This window comes from Lacerta agilis, chromosome 5 (assembly GCF_009819535.1).
Source record: "Lacerta agilis isolate rLacAgi1 chromosome 5, rLacAgi1.pri, whole genome shotgun sequence".
In the NCBI taxonomy this organism is placed as follows: Eukaryota; Metazoa; Chordata; class Lepidosauria; order Squamata; family Lacertidae; genus Lacerta; species Lacerta agilis.
This window is the reverse complement of record NC_046316.1, coordinates 71,398,767-71,415,701: the sequence shown is the minus strand read 5'-3', so window position 1 is coordinate 71,415,701 and position 16,935 is coordinate 71,398,767. Positions and strand designations below refer to the sequence as shown.

Below are 16,935 nucleotides of genomic sequence, written 5' to 3'. Positions count from 1 at the left end.
TAGTGTGTATAAAAGTAGGATGGAGGGAGCTGTTTCACTAAAAGGGTCATACATTTCCCACCCATGCCTTAAATATTTCCCAGTAAGAGGTTGGAGAATCAGTTTGCTATTGCTTTCTCTGTTAATATTGGGGGCAAGGTGGTGGTTCTCTGTTTTCAGAGAGTTCTCTCCTGTATCATCATGCTGACGCATTCACTGGTGGCACCTTACGCATTTCCTTAGGAAATTGTGCTTACTTCTTACTGAAGCCAAGAATTACTGTTGTGACACATTTGTATACTGAACTGGGTAAATATGAATTTCAGTAACATCACTAATTTCAATTGCTACTTTGTGTTATGGCAAAAAGAAGGGGGGATATGTTATCAAGGCCTGTGCCTATATGTCACATTGACTATCAACCACATTATACAGAATTAGGTGATAGGCAGGTATAGAATTTTTAGGTATATCCAGTGGTGAACTAGTGACCATTGGTCAGGAGAAAGAGAAAACAACAGCTTTGGTGTGTAATGACTAAACTAGCTGTGATGTGGGACGGCCATAAGTGGGATTTCCTATGGTACATTTTCATTCATTCAGTCATTTGTATTTTATTTGTATGCCGCCTTTCCACAGTTAAAAAAACAATGCTCAAGATGGCTTACAGCATGTCAAGATTTACATAATTACAAAAGTCATAATAAATAAACCACATCAAAAAATACACAACCAAATGGAAAACATTTTCCACATAAATCAAAATCTAAAACTAAGAATACAGTATGAATATCACACTTTAAAATGACATAGGTAAAAAAATAACAGCAATTTAAACAAGAAAACAAAACAAAATGGAGCCCTCTCTGTCCAGTGGCAGCAGCGGCAGCAGACTTTTATAGAGCCCATCAGGCCCCACCCTAGGCCAGGTGGTGAGTGGCAGGACTGGGGCCCTGAGATGCTGAGCAGGGGAGTCCTCCTGGGTGGTAGCAGCCACAGCAGTTCTTATAGGCCTGTCAGGCCCCTCCCTAGACCAGGTGATGAGTGGCAGGACTGGGGCCCTCCGGTGCTGAGCAGGGGATATATTTTAAACATCAAAGCAGCCCAAGTAGACCCCACTGTTGGTGGTGTAGGAAAGTAGAGCATCTGTGTTGCACAGAAGTTCTCAGGTCTAGCATCTCCAGGTAGGTCTGGGAGATACCCTGTCTGAAATCCTGGAAAGGCAATGCTGTTCAGTATGGACAGTACTGAGCTAGATAGACCAATAGTCTGAACAGGTATAAGGCAACTTCCTATGTTGCTATGTGACATTTTCCTAATTGAAATCAAATGCACACGGTTTGAAGGGGGTAATTGTCACTGAAATTTGTTTTGGGTTTGTTGTTGTTTTAAACATTTATATACCTTTTTTTAAAAATAAATAAATAAAAAGCAGTGCACAGAAATGGCATTGTGTGGAGAAGAAGGGCTTTTAAAAAGCCAAAACCCTGTGTTAGCTGTGATATTTAAAATAAATGGAGGTAGAGCCTGTTCATGGACTCCTGTATCACATTTGGTTTGGCCCTTAATTTCCTATTTTAAGATTTGTCAGGAATTTAACTATATGTATGATTCTATCTTGATAGAATCAGAAATGAATATTATTTGTTGTTGTTGTTGTTGTTGTTGCTGTTCCACCTTTCCCCCGAAACGCATTCCATTAAAATCCCTAGGAACTGCTTTCAAGCAAATACATTTAAGCCTGAAGTATCAGCTGTTTTATTATACACGTAACAAAAATCCAAGATATATGTAGATATGTTTCGTACTGCTTTACAGGATGGATCTTGACTGACTTCATGAAGGATTCACTCAGCTGCAAAATGATGAACCAACCCCAGACATGTAAGTGAGACTATTGTACCATTGCCTATCCTGACATATCAACATAGCTGCTATTTAATTACCTTTTACTAGAGCAGTAAATAAAAGTTAAATGCCCTTTCCTCAGAATATCAAGAGGCACATATATATATCTGCTTGAATAAAATGTCATTTCCAATTTATTTTGATGTAATAGGGTTTCAAGTGTCCAATTTGTAGGCTCAGTGCACAACAGCAATAAGGTCAGAACCTGAAAAATTGTGATCGTATTAGCCCCGTTTCCATACGACCTTGTAAAAATGTCTTTTAACTCAACACATGCTCTATCATGCAAGAAGAATAGACTGCCAAATGATTTAACTCAACTGAGGTTTATGTAAAAATAATTCGCTGGTGGCACCTGAAATGTTAGCCATCACTGTCTTTTCCTCTCAGTCTTCATTTGTAAGTTTAAAATTAAAGAGATGTTTGTCTTTAATGAAGATAAAAATATACATAGAAAAGTTTTATGCTCTCTGCAGAATTTTAACAGCAGCAAGTAAAAGTAAAGGTAAAGGTAAAGGGGCCCCTGACCATTAGGTCCAGTCGTGTCCGACTCTGGGGTTGCAGTGCTCATCTTGCGTTACTGGCTGAGGGAGACGGTGTGCAGCTTCCGGGTCGTGTGGCCAGCATGACAAAGCCGCTTCTGGCAAACCAGAGCAGCGCACGGAAACGCTGTTTACCTTCCTACCGGAGCGGTACCTATTTATCTACTTGCACTTTGATGTGCTTTCGAACTGCTAGGTGGGCAGGAGCTGGGACCTAGCAACGGGAGCTCACCCCGTCATGGGGATTTGAACTGCCGACCTCTAGGCTCTGTAATTTAACCCACAGCACCACCCACGTCCTAGCAAGTACAAGTACCTATTACTAAATAGTGAATAGTGAAATACTAAATATCACTTTAAAAACCCTCAAAAGTATAATATTTGGGAAACAAACCTATAATCCTAAAGTGTAGAATATGATAAGTTTTATTGCAGTAACTTTTGTTAACAATTTATCATAGAAACTTTTGTTAAAATTTATGTGTGTGTGTTTTCCCATCATTAATCAGACTGAAAATTTGAACAGCAACTTAGACAAATAATAACAATAAGCTGGCCGACTTGTAAATTTGTGTTAAAACTGATTTAGTGGCACTGAGAGTAGACTCACTGAAATCAAGTTAACCATACAACTCATAGTGTCTGAACACTTGTTAAATGACAATAGCAGCAGAGATAGTGGCCAGTTGTCACCACCAGGGAGTTAGCCACACGAAAGGACATTTACTTTAGTGGGTTTACACATACCCTGTATCTAGCTCTGTTTAAAAGGGGATGCGGGTCTAAACCACAGAGCCTAGGGCTTGCCGATCAGAAGATTGGCAGTCAGTTCGAAAGCATGTCAAAGTCGAAGTAGATAAATAGGTACCACTCCAGCAGGAAGGTAAATGGTGTTTCCGTGCGCTGCTCTGGTTCACCAGAAGCAGCTTAGTCATGCTGGCCACATGACCCGGAAGCTGTACGCCGGCTCCCTCAGCCAGTAACGCAAGATGAGCGCCGCAACCCCAGAGTCGTCTGTGACTGGACCTAACGGTCAGGGGTCCCTAGCTCCGTTTAAAAGCTGTTTGAAAGCTTTCTACAATGTTAAACTTCCTCAGAATCCCAGGTTCAAATTCCTGCTCAGCTATGAAACGTGCATCGCAGGTCAAGGCAAATCACTTTCTTTCTGAGTATCCTTCCTTGTGTGATTTTGTAAGAGGAAAGATAGATGGTATACAAATATATGGAAGTTTGGTGGCAGTGGTGACCCACGTAGACGTTTTGGATTCAGATCTCGCATCCCTCATGTGCTTTTGTGTATTCAAGGACTGACTGTTACAAAGTCTTGCATGTGAAACTCAAGACTATTAAAAGGCTACAACTGGTGACAGTGATGGTCCATCAAAAGCATAATAACCCAATAATTCATTATGTATTGTGGGTTCGTAAAGCCCTCTGGGCACAATACACTGTGTTTGTTCTCTATAGAGTTCTGAATTACCTCCTCATTTAAGTCCTTGTTGTTGTTTAGTCATTTAGTCATGACCGACTCTTCGTGACCCCATGGACCAGAGCACACCAGGCACTCCTGTCCTATCTTCCACTGCCTCCCGCAGTTTGGCCAAACTCATGTTGGTAGCTTTGAGAACACTGCCCAACCATCTCGTCCTCTGTCGTCCCCTTCTCCTTGTGCCCTCCATCTTTCCCAATCAGGGTCTTTTCCTATCAAAACTATTGAAAGGAGCAATTTTATATACAAGAAACTAATGTAAAACAAGGTGGTGTGAAGTACACCAGATCCAAACTCTGTTCCGGAGCAGGGCTACTGCTGGCTGAGCAGTAAGGCTGGCTACGGCTGAATTAGCTACTAAGCAGGAGTACCCAGATTGTTTCCCTGAGGGGAGGGTAATGATCCTAGAAGGGTCTCAGAGTGTTTTACCTGGCAGTGTAAGTCCAATAGCTATTCTAGGAGGAATTTGTCTATTCAGAGACAGTTTTAAATCAGAATATTTAAAAAGTTCTTAACTATCTTTGTAAAGAGTGGTTGGTTGAAATGAAGTGTTGTGCCTTAACAGAGTAACCACTAAGCTGTAACCCTCACTGAGTGTAAATAAAGTTCTCGTTTTGTTCCAAAGGTGCCACATCCTCACTTTGATCCTCTGGGTGAGGAACAAGCATTAAGAGGTTCTCCTTTCATATAACTGCAATACCTTGCTGCTGATTATTAAGAAATACAGTATTTCACTTACAGATAATAGCAGGCATCTCAAGTGTCCTGACTGGGAGAATCTAAGCAAGGCATCCCCAAACTCGGTCCTCCAGATGTTTTGAGACTACAACTCCCATCATCTCTAGCTAACAGGACCAGTAGTCAGGGATGATGGGAATTGTAGTCCCAAAACATCTGGGATTTTGCTTTGGATTGTTCCCTTAATCGTTCAGATGTGCTCTCTTATTTATTTAATTAAGTATTCATATACCAGCATATAGAATATCAGGGTAGTGTACAACCATCCTGTGCTATTGAGAGGGGGGAATGATCTCAGACAGCATAAGATTGTTTGGGACTGTTACTTACACTGTGGTGGAAGGGTGAGTATGCAGATTGGGCCCAATCCCTAACCCATCTCCAGGCTGTGTTGATGCAAATATTCCTGGGTGCCAAGATCCGTGTTTGGGGCAAGGAATCTTTGGTGAGAGAACTGCAGCAGAATTTAAAGTCACACAATATTCAGCAAAGGTGAAACAAAATAGAAAATTCTTTCCAGTAGCACCTTAGAGACCAACTGAGTTTGTTCTTGGTATGAGCTTTCGTGTGCATGCACACTTCTCATACCAAGAACAAACTCAGTTGGTCTCTAAGGTGCTACTGGAAAGAATTTTCTATTTTGTTTCGAATATTCAGCAAAGTGTGAGAAAATATTTGAAGTTAGAACTGTAAAATATGCCGTTCCAAGTGAATCCCAAAATTTCCCAATTTCCCCAACATAGGAAAAGACCACACATTTGGTAAGTTTAAAAAAATGGTTTACTTACAAACTCTTCGAAAGTCAGGTTCATGTGCTTTCCCTTAAATCAGTCAGAAAAGTTGCACAGGCAATAAAACTTAGCTTAGGTACAAAGTGGTAAAAGTTCCTAAATTATTGATATAGGAACACAAGAGTGGCTGATGAGAGCTATGTGGTTGAGCTGCAACAACCAGCTCAAACCTCCTCACACCCTATTTCCCAAAGTGAGAGGAAGTCATATTGCTAACAGGACAGCTTGCTTTATAGTGTTAACCCCTTCATGCATTAGACTTCAGCAAGTTGGTTATATGAGGCTTGTTATCTCACAGACTGGTATACTGGTTCTCCCTTCATCGGATGCTATTCTTGCCAGTGCTGGCTATGAGAGTGACTTGGGATCCAGAGGATCCTGAAGTTGCTAAGCCTGCCTTGGAACAACACTTTTCAGTGCCTTCTTCTGGGCTACAACAATTTTTGCATTCACCCACCCACATGCTTTGCAAGTAGCAGGAAGCCAGCTGAGCTAGCAGAAGCAGGCAGAGGGATGCCTCCACTCAAGCCAAACCCCCCACAGTGTAAGGGGGAGGCTTGGATTGCAGCTTTAGTCAATTCTTTTGCATGGAAAATGCCACTATTTTTCAGCCACAGTTCTCCAAGTCCTAAATCTAGGAATAATAATATAATTTACTGTACAAGCTTGTTGAACAATGATTGAGATAAGAATCATAAAACACTTTCAATGACAAGTAGCACCGTAAAATGAATAAAATGCTCCCTCTTATCCTATTTGTTCCCTCAAGACTCTTGTCAGCATATGATATTTGGTAGATTTTGAAACGATACAAAAACAGTACAGGCTTACATGCATAAGAAAAACCCAGACAAGCTTAAGAGTCCGCAGTCATACAATCTTTACAGGCCTGCTGTTGCCAACGCTTCCTTATTGGTGAGGTTGGGGTAATCTTTTAGACTGTTCCCATATATGTGCAGCCTCAGCATGTCTATGTGCAATCATTGGGTCATTTGCACACTTGTGAGATGCTTTGAAAGTCTGCCTTCTCTCAAACACATATACCTTTTTGCATAATTTTATAAGAGGGCTACATGTTCCTCTCTATACACAAATAGCTTCCATTTGTCTATCCAAAGATACCAGCAGGATTTCCTGGGCCCAGTACATTGTTCATGGATTATGTTCCCAGTCCCCCCAATCTATTGGCAGGAACTATTGCTTATGTACATATATTAATTTACCCTAGTCTCAGGTGTGGATTTAGGGGAGCATGACCAGTTCACCCACACTGGGCGCTGAGCTGAGAGGGCACCACGGGGGGGGGGGTGCTGCAACAATGACTTAGAATGGAAGGTGGTGGGGCACCAAATGTTGGTGTCACAAAGGGCAGCAACAAAATTTGAAAGCCAATGCTAGCCTACCCCTCAAGGCTATTGTTATTTTTATTTATTTGAATTGGATCCTATTGCAAAGATAAAAGTGGGATGGGGAGGAGAGATAATGTACATAACCTTGCACTCCTGAGTGGAAATTCACGATACAAGTATATAATGTGATTATATACACATTATATAATGTGCCGGCGCATCCATTAAGGCGAACTAGGCAATTGCCTAGGGCGCCAAAATGGAGGGGGCGCTGGCCAGGCTTGGGTGGGGGGCTAGCAGCAGCTTCTCCGCTACAGCGGAGAAACTGCTGCTTACCTCTCCACCACCCCCACCTCCCACTAAAGCAGGCTTTGGCAGGGGGTGGGGGCGCCAGAAGGTGGTCTGCCTAGGGCGCAAGAAACCCTAGCACCGGTCCTGGCTGCCCCTTTGTTTTAACTGCAGCACTTCATAGTCATGATATTTACAGCAAAATACCAAAATGAAACCAAAACAAAAAATGTTTGCCAAACCCAATTAATAACAAGCAAACAACAACAACAACCCACACACCTCTAAGTGTGTGCGGTTTCACAGCTTTGATGTCTAAGCTACCAACTCTCAGCCTAGCCTACCTCCAAGAACTGTTATGAAGATTAAAGGGGGAAGGGGGAGACATAGTCTTGAGCTCCTGGGAGTTAAATCAAGATACAACAAGCAACTAATATATGCAATTTCACAACTCTCAGCAAAACCGATATGAAAATCATTTTGGTTTCCTTGATATACTTTTTTGTTTATCAAGGAGGAGCAAAATGATTTTTTATATCCTTATTTGTGTACGGTCTATAGGAATTTTAACTTGCTGCAGCTGTAAGTTGTTTTCTGGTTCATTTTTTATTTTTTAAATGGGTACTGCATATTAATAAATAACAGCCCACTGATGACAACTGAACCCATGGTAGCTGAGTGGGAGACATGGAAAACTGGGAGGAGGGGTCCAACAGTGCCCTTTTTTATTTGTAGGAAAGAAGCCTAATCTCTTTCAAGGGATTACTTTTGAGTAAAACATATCAAAGCCAGTAAGTTGTGTTTCATTTTGTAAAGGCAGCACACTTAGGGAGTGAATAAAATAATCTGGACATGACAGTAAGTGCTTAAACAAACACTAACCCCAGTACAGTATCCTCCAGCATCAGGCTAGCAACCGTGAACCTCTCATGCTTTTGCTGCTGCTCTGGGAAGGGGCACCTCCCACATCCCAGGGTGAGAGCAGTCAGCATTTGTTCCTCTGATTGCTTAGAAACAGTGATTAAATCTCATTAGCAATGGTGCTGCCTGCCAAGTGGTAAACCTTAGAGCTGCCTCTGTGTCTTGTGCTCTAACTTTCTTCAAAATGTTGAACTAATAATCTCCTTCTCCTTCAAGCTTTGAGTCTGAGGCCCCTGCTAGCTCAGGACTGGTACATGTATACACCCTGTACCCTCCTGTTGGTGGCCCTATCTACCCATTCATTCATCCAAATTTAGATACAAGCATTTATTTGACTTTATTCCAGTAGAACAAGTCCAATTTCTGGGTACTGAAAACAAACCATTCCTTTATGGTACTATTTAAGCACGCATCAATACTTTGAGATTTTTTTTAATGTTCAATTTTCAACTGTTCATATGTTCTCAGAAGGTGCTGTTTCAAAAGATAGAAACTATTAATTTCTACCTACATACCTTTTTCAAAAAATATTGCAGTGTGATCACTTGTTTACTTTAATGAATATAACATATAAGGAGCCCAGCCATACATTTACTGTGCACACAATGAACTCCGTATTTCATTACAGTTTTAACATATGCAATTACGTAACAGAAAATCTAGCTATTTGATTGTTAAACCCTATTAGTTGTGGCTATGTTAATGTCTATGATGTTTCTCCATATCAGAAACTTCACTTAATCATTGCGGTTGTTCAGATCCCAATGGTACAATTCACAAATTATTTAAGAGAACTTTGAGAATTTAAGAGAAATTAGTCATATTGAATGTAATCTAAGGTATACAAATAATTTATTACTATAAGCAGTATAGTATACAAATATTTTTTATATAAAAAAACCAAAGAAATCAATGTAAAATTAAGCACAAATTCAGGTGATTACATTCTTGTGGTGTTTATAGATCTTTCTTGTGAGTACCATCATAAAAAGCCTTGCTGCTATTCCTCCTCCTATGGGCATCTATGAACAAACTTTCCATCGCATGACCATTGCCTTATGATAAAGCAGATTCTCTCTCATGTATTAGAGGAAGAGGCACAAGTGGAATTCTGTGCATACATAAGATATTAGATAAAGATGTACAGGGCAAATTAGACTACCCACTTCAACACGTTTCTGTTCCATTTTTCATCTTCAGAATTACAGCACCACCCTGAGTTCATGGGAACAGGGTAGTTTACAGAGCCAAATAAAAGTGTGATCCACAAGACAATAAAGATGATGTATTTTTTGTTATTTAAGATGAATTAACCTCATTGAAGTATACTAAGTTGCCCTATGCAGTTCAATCAAAAAGTTCACTGCCTGTGCCTAATTTTGAAAATCAGAATTTAATGAAGGTGTTCAAGCTTAATGCTGGAAAAGCAAACGTGTGTGTGTGTGTGTGTGTGTGAGAGAGAGAGAGAGAGAGAGAGAGAGAGAGAGAGAGAGAGAGAGAGATGTATATATCATGTTTGTATGTGCTTATTATTACATTTCAAAGTTCCCCACTTGGTCTATATCTATAATGCTGTTGTTTCACCTCTCTGGAGCTGTTCTGGCTCATAGCTTTCTAGCACATTTGTGCCCACTATTTGCTCCAGCAAAAGTGGTTCAAGTGGTTTTCGGGCAGCTGAGCTGCCACGGGACACTTACGGAGTTGTTCTCTTTCCCTCATCCATGCATATTTGTTTCTCTGAAACTTAGTTTTGGTAGAATTGAAAAACTGCCTGTTTCTGTGCCTATAAATAATGGTTATTTATTTTTAATTTGCATTTCTATACTTTCTGCCATAGAGTCCAATTGGGGTGCATCTGCTAAGGTCACACAATTGCACAAAATATGATAATAGGGTGAGTGAGAGAAATAGGCTGCAAGCCTTTGGGCTTCTGCAGTGGCTTTGCTGAAAGTGAGGACGTCTGTAACCTTTTAATCACTCTGGAGCCAATCTAATATGATTGCATAGTAATATTGTAATACTATTCCAGTGCCCTGATGTTTTCATTGTACAGTACGCTGCTTATCACAAACACGTTGCATATGCACATTGAAACAGCTCTTACTGGCCCTATGACAAGGTGGCCTAAATTACCTGTTGAGCTATGGGAGTTGGAGACGTCTTGTTTTATGGCTAGCCCTGGTAGAAATGTGTGTTATTTTCGCACACTCCAAGAGCACTGCCAACTTGTCCTTTAAATTGTTGGGGGAAAATAGTGGAGACATTGCACAGAGGTGCTACAGACAGCATTTCAGCATCCTCTTAGACACAACTCCCCTTGAAGTCACATAAAATATTGTTCTCTGAGTTAAGAGCGGCAAAGGATTGGGGCTTTTGAATTTATTTTAGGGTGAACAAATAATAAGGGTGTTAGAAAAGCTCTATGGGACATTCCAAAACTTGTTTGTGTACGATCAGTGATTGTCAATGAGGTGCTGAGAAACTAGTTCATCAAATCAGACCATTAAATGGTGTTACATGCAGCTGCGCAACATGTTGTCAGTGCCTCTTTGTAAACCTTCAGAGATTTACAGCACCATACGATGGAGCAATGGTATCTAATATTTATATTCTTTCATTATTTTGTTTTCCTTGGAACAAAACCTACAGACTTATATAAAATCCAGCATGGTGTTTTAGAAATAACAGTGCTAGCTTGCAGGATTTATAGTCACACACAAAGCACAGTCCCAGTGCTACAGTAATTGCAAGCTACCAAAGAGCTGCATGGCATTTACTCAAAATACTTTATGCACTTAGTACACATATTGGGGGGAATTCAAACTGCTTGCTTTGAATCTGATAAAGGCAAAAACAAATGGATCATTTCTCTTCCATGAAAATGCATGCAGTAAGGCTGCATTATAAACTAGTTTGTCCTCTCCCCACTTTCTCTTGAAAATTCTGCATAGGATCTGCTGTCGGGTTTAGAGTTGGCATTCCTCTCTGATATCCTTTTTCTTCTGAATAAAAAAAGGAAAGATACTAGCCCTCATAGATCATAGTGGGACTTTCACTTGCTACCTGGGTTTAATTTTCTCCTATGTGTGTATCCCACTGTCGCTTAACAATAACACATTTTCTCACTTCACTGCACAGGGTTTGGTTTTTGGTTTTGTTTTCATTTGTCAAAAATACAAGAAAACAAATCCCACATTCTACGCACACACATAAAAAGACCCTCAAATACTGAGTCGATAATATAAAATATACAGTGCATTTATTTATAGCGATACAAAAATGACACACATGCGGTTGTTTTCTTTTTTGTTAATCACAGAATAAGAATTTTTGGCACATAAAATGTAACACCTTATGTTTATACAGCATTGCCAGGCAAAAATACTATATGGATATAACTGTAGAACCCAATCTGAATAAGAACCATGCACTGATAACGTATTTTAAAATGGTGTGTCAACAGATAACCAAAGAAAATAGCTCATGACAACATATCTTTGCCCAAGGGGGCCTGATCCTGAGCATGTTAACTTATAAACAAGCAATAGTGATGTAGATGCTTCTAACTAATTTACAAAATAAAGTGTGCATTTGACATTAGTTTGCTTGTTAATGTTTGACATTAGCCACTTGCTAATGTTTTGTGCTGTTTTCTTAAAAGAAGAAAAAGAAAGAGACATACATCTAGTACATAAAGAAATGTCCAGTGAATTCACAGGTATAAAGAATGGAGTTTATTCCATTTGCTTTCTGGCATTGCTTTCCTAAGACATCAATTTCATTCCCCACGATATAACACATTTTATTAGTATAGGATTATGATGGTAGCAGTGATGGTGGGGTGTTGTTTTTTAAGGTACATATTCTTCTCACAATCCAACACAGATTTAAGAATATTTAACTAAGATCTAACTGTGTTGGATCATATTCCTTATCTGATAAGGCATAGTTGTTACAGAATATGAGCCAATTGTTCAGAAAAATACTTGATGCCAAGTATTTTTTTTCTTAGTGGCCCACAGGTGTATTTTAAATGCACAAATATGAATTTGAGGTTATTTATTGTTTTAAAAAATCTATTGATAATGATATATATCTAAATAAGCAAGTGGGGGGGGAGTTCTGGCCTTATTGATAAGATAATCAAAAGGATGTGTGGGAAAGAGTGAAACACTCCATATGGTTGCCAGATAGATTTTCAGTGTTTTCTGAGGGTGGGGTTTTGGTTCTGTTTTTATATTTTCATTCCAGGGTCTCTGTATCTCCTGTTGAGCAACTTTGTGATGGTGTGTATGAGTTTTAATATAAGTTCTAATATCTCAATGGTTAAATATAATTGCAGTTCTGATATGAGAAAATACAGTTTATGTCAATGAGGTTTATTTTTCAGTAACAAGGAATGTTTTGGCCTCGCATGATAGATTAAAGCTCCATATAATATTTTGGAATGCATTTTCATATGAATTGCAGTATTTGAATTTGTGATGTAGAAGATAATCCTACTCAAAAGAAATCTTTCTACGTGAAGATTTTAATCATAAAATTATGGTATGCATAATTCTTTGGGGGGTTTTAACACCCTCTGTTATAAAGTTATCATTTAAAAGGGGGTAAGTGAATTAAAATTATTTCATGTATTTTGAATATTAGATAATAGTACTAGAATGATATCAGCCTGTTTTTGATTCTGTAGTACAGTGTCAGAAATCATTTTCAAAGCAATTAACAGAAATATTAGTCATTATGCAGGTATTTATGCAGATGGCATTTTTATTATGTTAACACTTATGGTACTTATTAAGGATCTCCTTCAGGCCTATAAAACCCTAAGGCTACAATCCTAAACATGCTTACAAGTGAGTAAATCCCACTGAACACAGTGGAACTTGCTTCTGACTAAACATATATATATGATTGTTTTTTTCAAAACAGTGAAATCAGCTGTGTTTATTTAGTTAAGCTTCTACCTTAAATATAGATAAGGAACTGATGGATTCTGGTGTTAGAGATGTTTACTTTCTACTTTCTCAGTCTTTTTGGGAGTCAAATATGTTTATTTTTTAAATGAATTGTTTGCTAGTGACTGCAGGAAAATAATTGGTGCCACCAGGTATATTAAGTCCTCAATACAAAAATTAATAATAATCAAAAAGCAGCCCTGCACCTGTGCAATAATTTTACTGCCTTCCCACTTTCAATTTAAGGTCAGATCCTGTTCCCAATAAAACAACAGTAACCTCTCAAATGATTCAGAGGAAAGATGAGTGAATGCAGCCTAGAGATCACACCTCATGATTATTAGCAAGTTAATACCTTGAAAACATTTTCTGTCTCTTGCTGCTAGTGGTGAGCCCAATCCACAAGCCACTTAATATGGAGTGCATGGATTGGGAAACCCCTTTCAAGTCTCTGAAAACACCATCATACACCTAACCATTCTGGCTTCAATGACTTGCAACCAGGAACGTTCAACAATTAAAGATATGGAGGGGGGGGAGGTTGGATTCCCGTTAGAGGGAGAAAACTAATTGTATGAGAAAGATGCAAATTTCGAACACGTTCTGTTGACTCTTCTGCACCTCCTGATTACATAAACTTTACATCAAAACAGTTACGTAATACAGCAACTTATTTTCGTTTTAAGATATACACAGTGGAATTCATTCACAAGCACTAGGCTAAAGAGCAAGAGGTGCTCTCATAGTGACTCCCCCCCCCCAACAAGCTGGCTTTAGTAACGAAAAAAAAGAACCCAGGGGTGGCTAAGAAACAGAAAGATGCTAAAGAGTCTACCATATAAAATAAAATAAAATAAAAACTTTGCACACCGATCTTAGTTTCCTTATTATATGAAAGAAATTCAAGCTGAAATCCATGGTACTTGATTGTTGGGTGATGTTAGGTGATACTCTATTCTTGGAGTAGACAGTAGAAAATCTGGCATTAGCTATGGGGAGAAGAGTTGCCCTTTTTCCATGAATGGGCCATCTTTCATTTTCCCTTTCCTAAAATTATCCTTTTTTATATTAGCCCAGACATATAGGTATGTCGTAGTTCTTTCTTACAGCCGGCATGCTAAAGTAGAGATAACAGCAGTAGACAGTAAACAGTCGTCTAAAAGCGTGTGCTACGCTGAACCATTTCGCATTCCTTAAACTGTGGATTCCAGACAAGAAAAGAAAAACGCAAGCATGATTAATTAACTAAATGTTCTGCGGATACAAAGCACCGTCTAAAAATGACAGACTGCAGGATGAAGATAGTATAGACAGTGTTTACAAACTGCTTTTATGTGGTGCCTTGCAATAAAAACTGGATTGAAATAGAACTGATAGCAATTCTAATTTATTTTCAACATATGCCTGTTTTCAGGATATTGTCAGACGACACCCACCCACTCCGCTTTCAGATGAGTTGTTCTGCTAAGACAATTTTTAAACCGGCCATTATTTTTCTTATTCTGATTCCCCCCCCCCCAGTTTGTTTCCATCTTCTCCCCGGGTTATGGCTATTGGTGGCGAATTTATACACATGTGGTATATATACACAAGTGTTCTATATACACGTACACCATCCTAAGGTGATATTTCCGCCAGCAAGCCAAACTGTATTCCGACCAAACTGTGTTATAGAAACCCCCGTTTATGTTAAATATATATTTGGATTGATTTCAGAGAGTTCAAATCCGACCTGAAAGAAAGCAGTAGGGTATGTGGAGGTCTGAACGCGCACACAGCGATATTGGCACCTCTCCCTCCTGAAAATGGATTGGTAGATGTCTGTAATATCAGCAATGTAATCAGAGATTTGAGCTTGTTCCCAGTGCAAATACATTGCAATACTTGGATTTGAACCAGTTTTACAGCCGAATCCTAAACACGCTGCGCACAATCCACCGGAAAGACCTTTTGCGTGAGCCTCATTCTCAGCTAACTTCCATGAGAACTCCAGTCTCGTGGACTTCAGTTTGGATTGGAATACTTTCAGGTGATGTGATCTGGCTGCTGTCCGAAAAGCACTTATCGGTACCTGAGCCCCAGTGAGGTCAATCACGCTTCTTCAGATACTGTTTAGGATCGGGCTGCCATTCCTATGCACTTCAGATCGATTTACATCCAGGTAGCTGTGCTAACTAAGGTTGGGCGGTCCCAACTAAATCAGGAAAGGTTGCAGTTTGTGACTTGAGGCTTACTCTTTCGCCAAACTTAAAATATGTTTCCAACACCTCTGTCCTTTTACTCCGCATTTACTTATAAACTAGACGATATGCCAAAACGAGTGTTCGAGATGGAGCCTCCAGCTCCAGGGCCAGACCTACTTTATATTTGACGGGGAGGGCGCTTCATCTACTAAAGTACTAAACCTGCTGCAGCCTTGTCCGTGGACGCGAGTCCCCTTGATTTCACTCTAATGCGCTATGTTAATGTACTTAGCATCGAAATGCCGTTCTTCCACATAGACTGTCATGACCATGTCAGCATAGTCTAAGACTGGGGGCAATAACAGATGCTTATCTGCTGTTTTATGGACATATATAGCGCACTGTATATACATAGGGAAAGCCAGATACTTTACCAAAACCTGACTACAAAAAATGTGACCTGAATGCGATTCCACTTCTCTGTCAAACATCCACCATCCCTCTAGCCTAAAGTTATTCCTTGATCATTGCATTTATTATGAAAGAGTTTTGATCCCCAGCACCCTTGGTTAACTGGCAATGTCTCCCCCAAAAGCGTTTGGAAGAATGGGGTCAAAGACCTATTTTTTGGGGGGGTGGATATTGAGTGTTCACTGGAAGGACAGATCCTGAACCTGAGGCTCCAATACTTTGGCCACCTCATGAGAAGAGAAGACTCCCTGGAAAAGACCCTGGTGTTGGGAAAGATTGAGGGCACAAGGAGAAGGAGACGACAGAGGACGAGATGGTTGGACAGTGTTCTCGAAGCTACCAACTTGAGTTTGACCACACTGCGGGAGGCAGTGGAAGACAGGAGTGCCTGGCGTGATCTGGTCCATGGGGTCACGAAGAGTCGGGCACGACTAAACAACAACAATATTGAGATCTATCTTTGTACAGCTGAAATCTCTTTCCGACCAGGATAAGGACTTAACCGAAGCAGAATCTCGCTGATAATTAATTTGGTGGAGGGGGCTGTTCACTTCTACACCAGTCACCCCATAATTTGTCTAACAATAGACAATTTGCCAGCTTAGAGAATGCAAACTCGCCCGCCGCTTCTTACCTAGTCAATATCATTTATTTCTGTTTCCAAGAAACAGTAAGTTTGGCACGAGATCTTGTGCAAAATTGCATAAAAGTGAGTTTCGTTGACGTGTGCCTGGCTTAGGAAGGCTTTAGCTAGTTAAAATGGTTGAAAACGTGGACTCCGTGGAATCTGCCATTCTATGGTGCTAGGTGAAAGTCTATTAGGTGGGCAAAACAAGAAAACTGTCAAATGTCTGCACACACGCACACACACACAATGTTGATCGGAGGGGGAGGGGAACATTCCTACCGAAAGTAATTTAGTGTGCATTGCTATGTGATACTCAGAATTAAGTCCCAATGTATTCAATGGGACTTACTCTCAGGTAAGTGGGTATCGATAGGATTGTAGCCTTACAGACATTAGTCCATTGCAAAAGTTGTCAGTACGTGGCACGACTTCACTAAGTAACCCTTGACAAGTTAACGGAGCCGGGGGCAGGTGTGCGAAGGGAAGTGGGGGGGGGCGGTCCTCCGCAGTTATATTGACATTTTCTAGCATTGAACCTCGTCTTCGCCCTTCAGACAGTGGGAAGTCTCGTATTACCGTATCAAATCAAACAGCTTGATTTTAATATAACACCAATGCTATAAAAAAACAAAGCACATACGAAGACCTACCCAAAGATATGAGGGTCTTATAATATATAAAGTTTAATAA

At 39.9% G+C, this 16,935-nt stretch overlaps 1 long non-coding RNA gene across 1 annotated transcript in view; it reads left to right on the top strand.

Annotated features, from left to right (window-relative positions):
* Positions 1–1,069: 1,069 nt before the first annotated feature.
* Positions 1,070–16,935, top strand: part of LOC117047353 — a 39,829-nt gene continuing 23,963 nt past the window's right edge. Inside the window, exons 1-2 of the long non-coding RNA XR_004426674.1 lie at positions 1,070–1,163; positions 1,798–1,863. This is a non-coding gene — a long non-coding RNA (uncharacterized LOC117047353). The remainder of the gene's footprint in view (positions 1,164–1,797; positions 1,864–16,935) is intronic.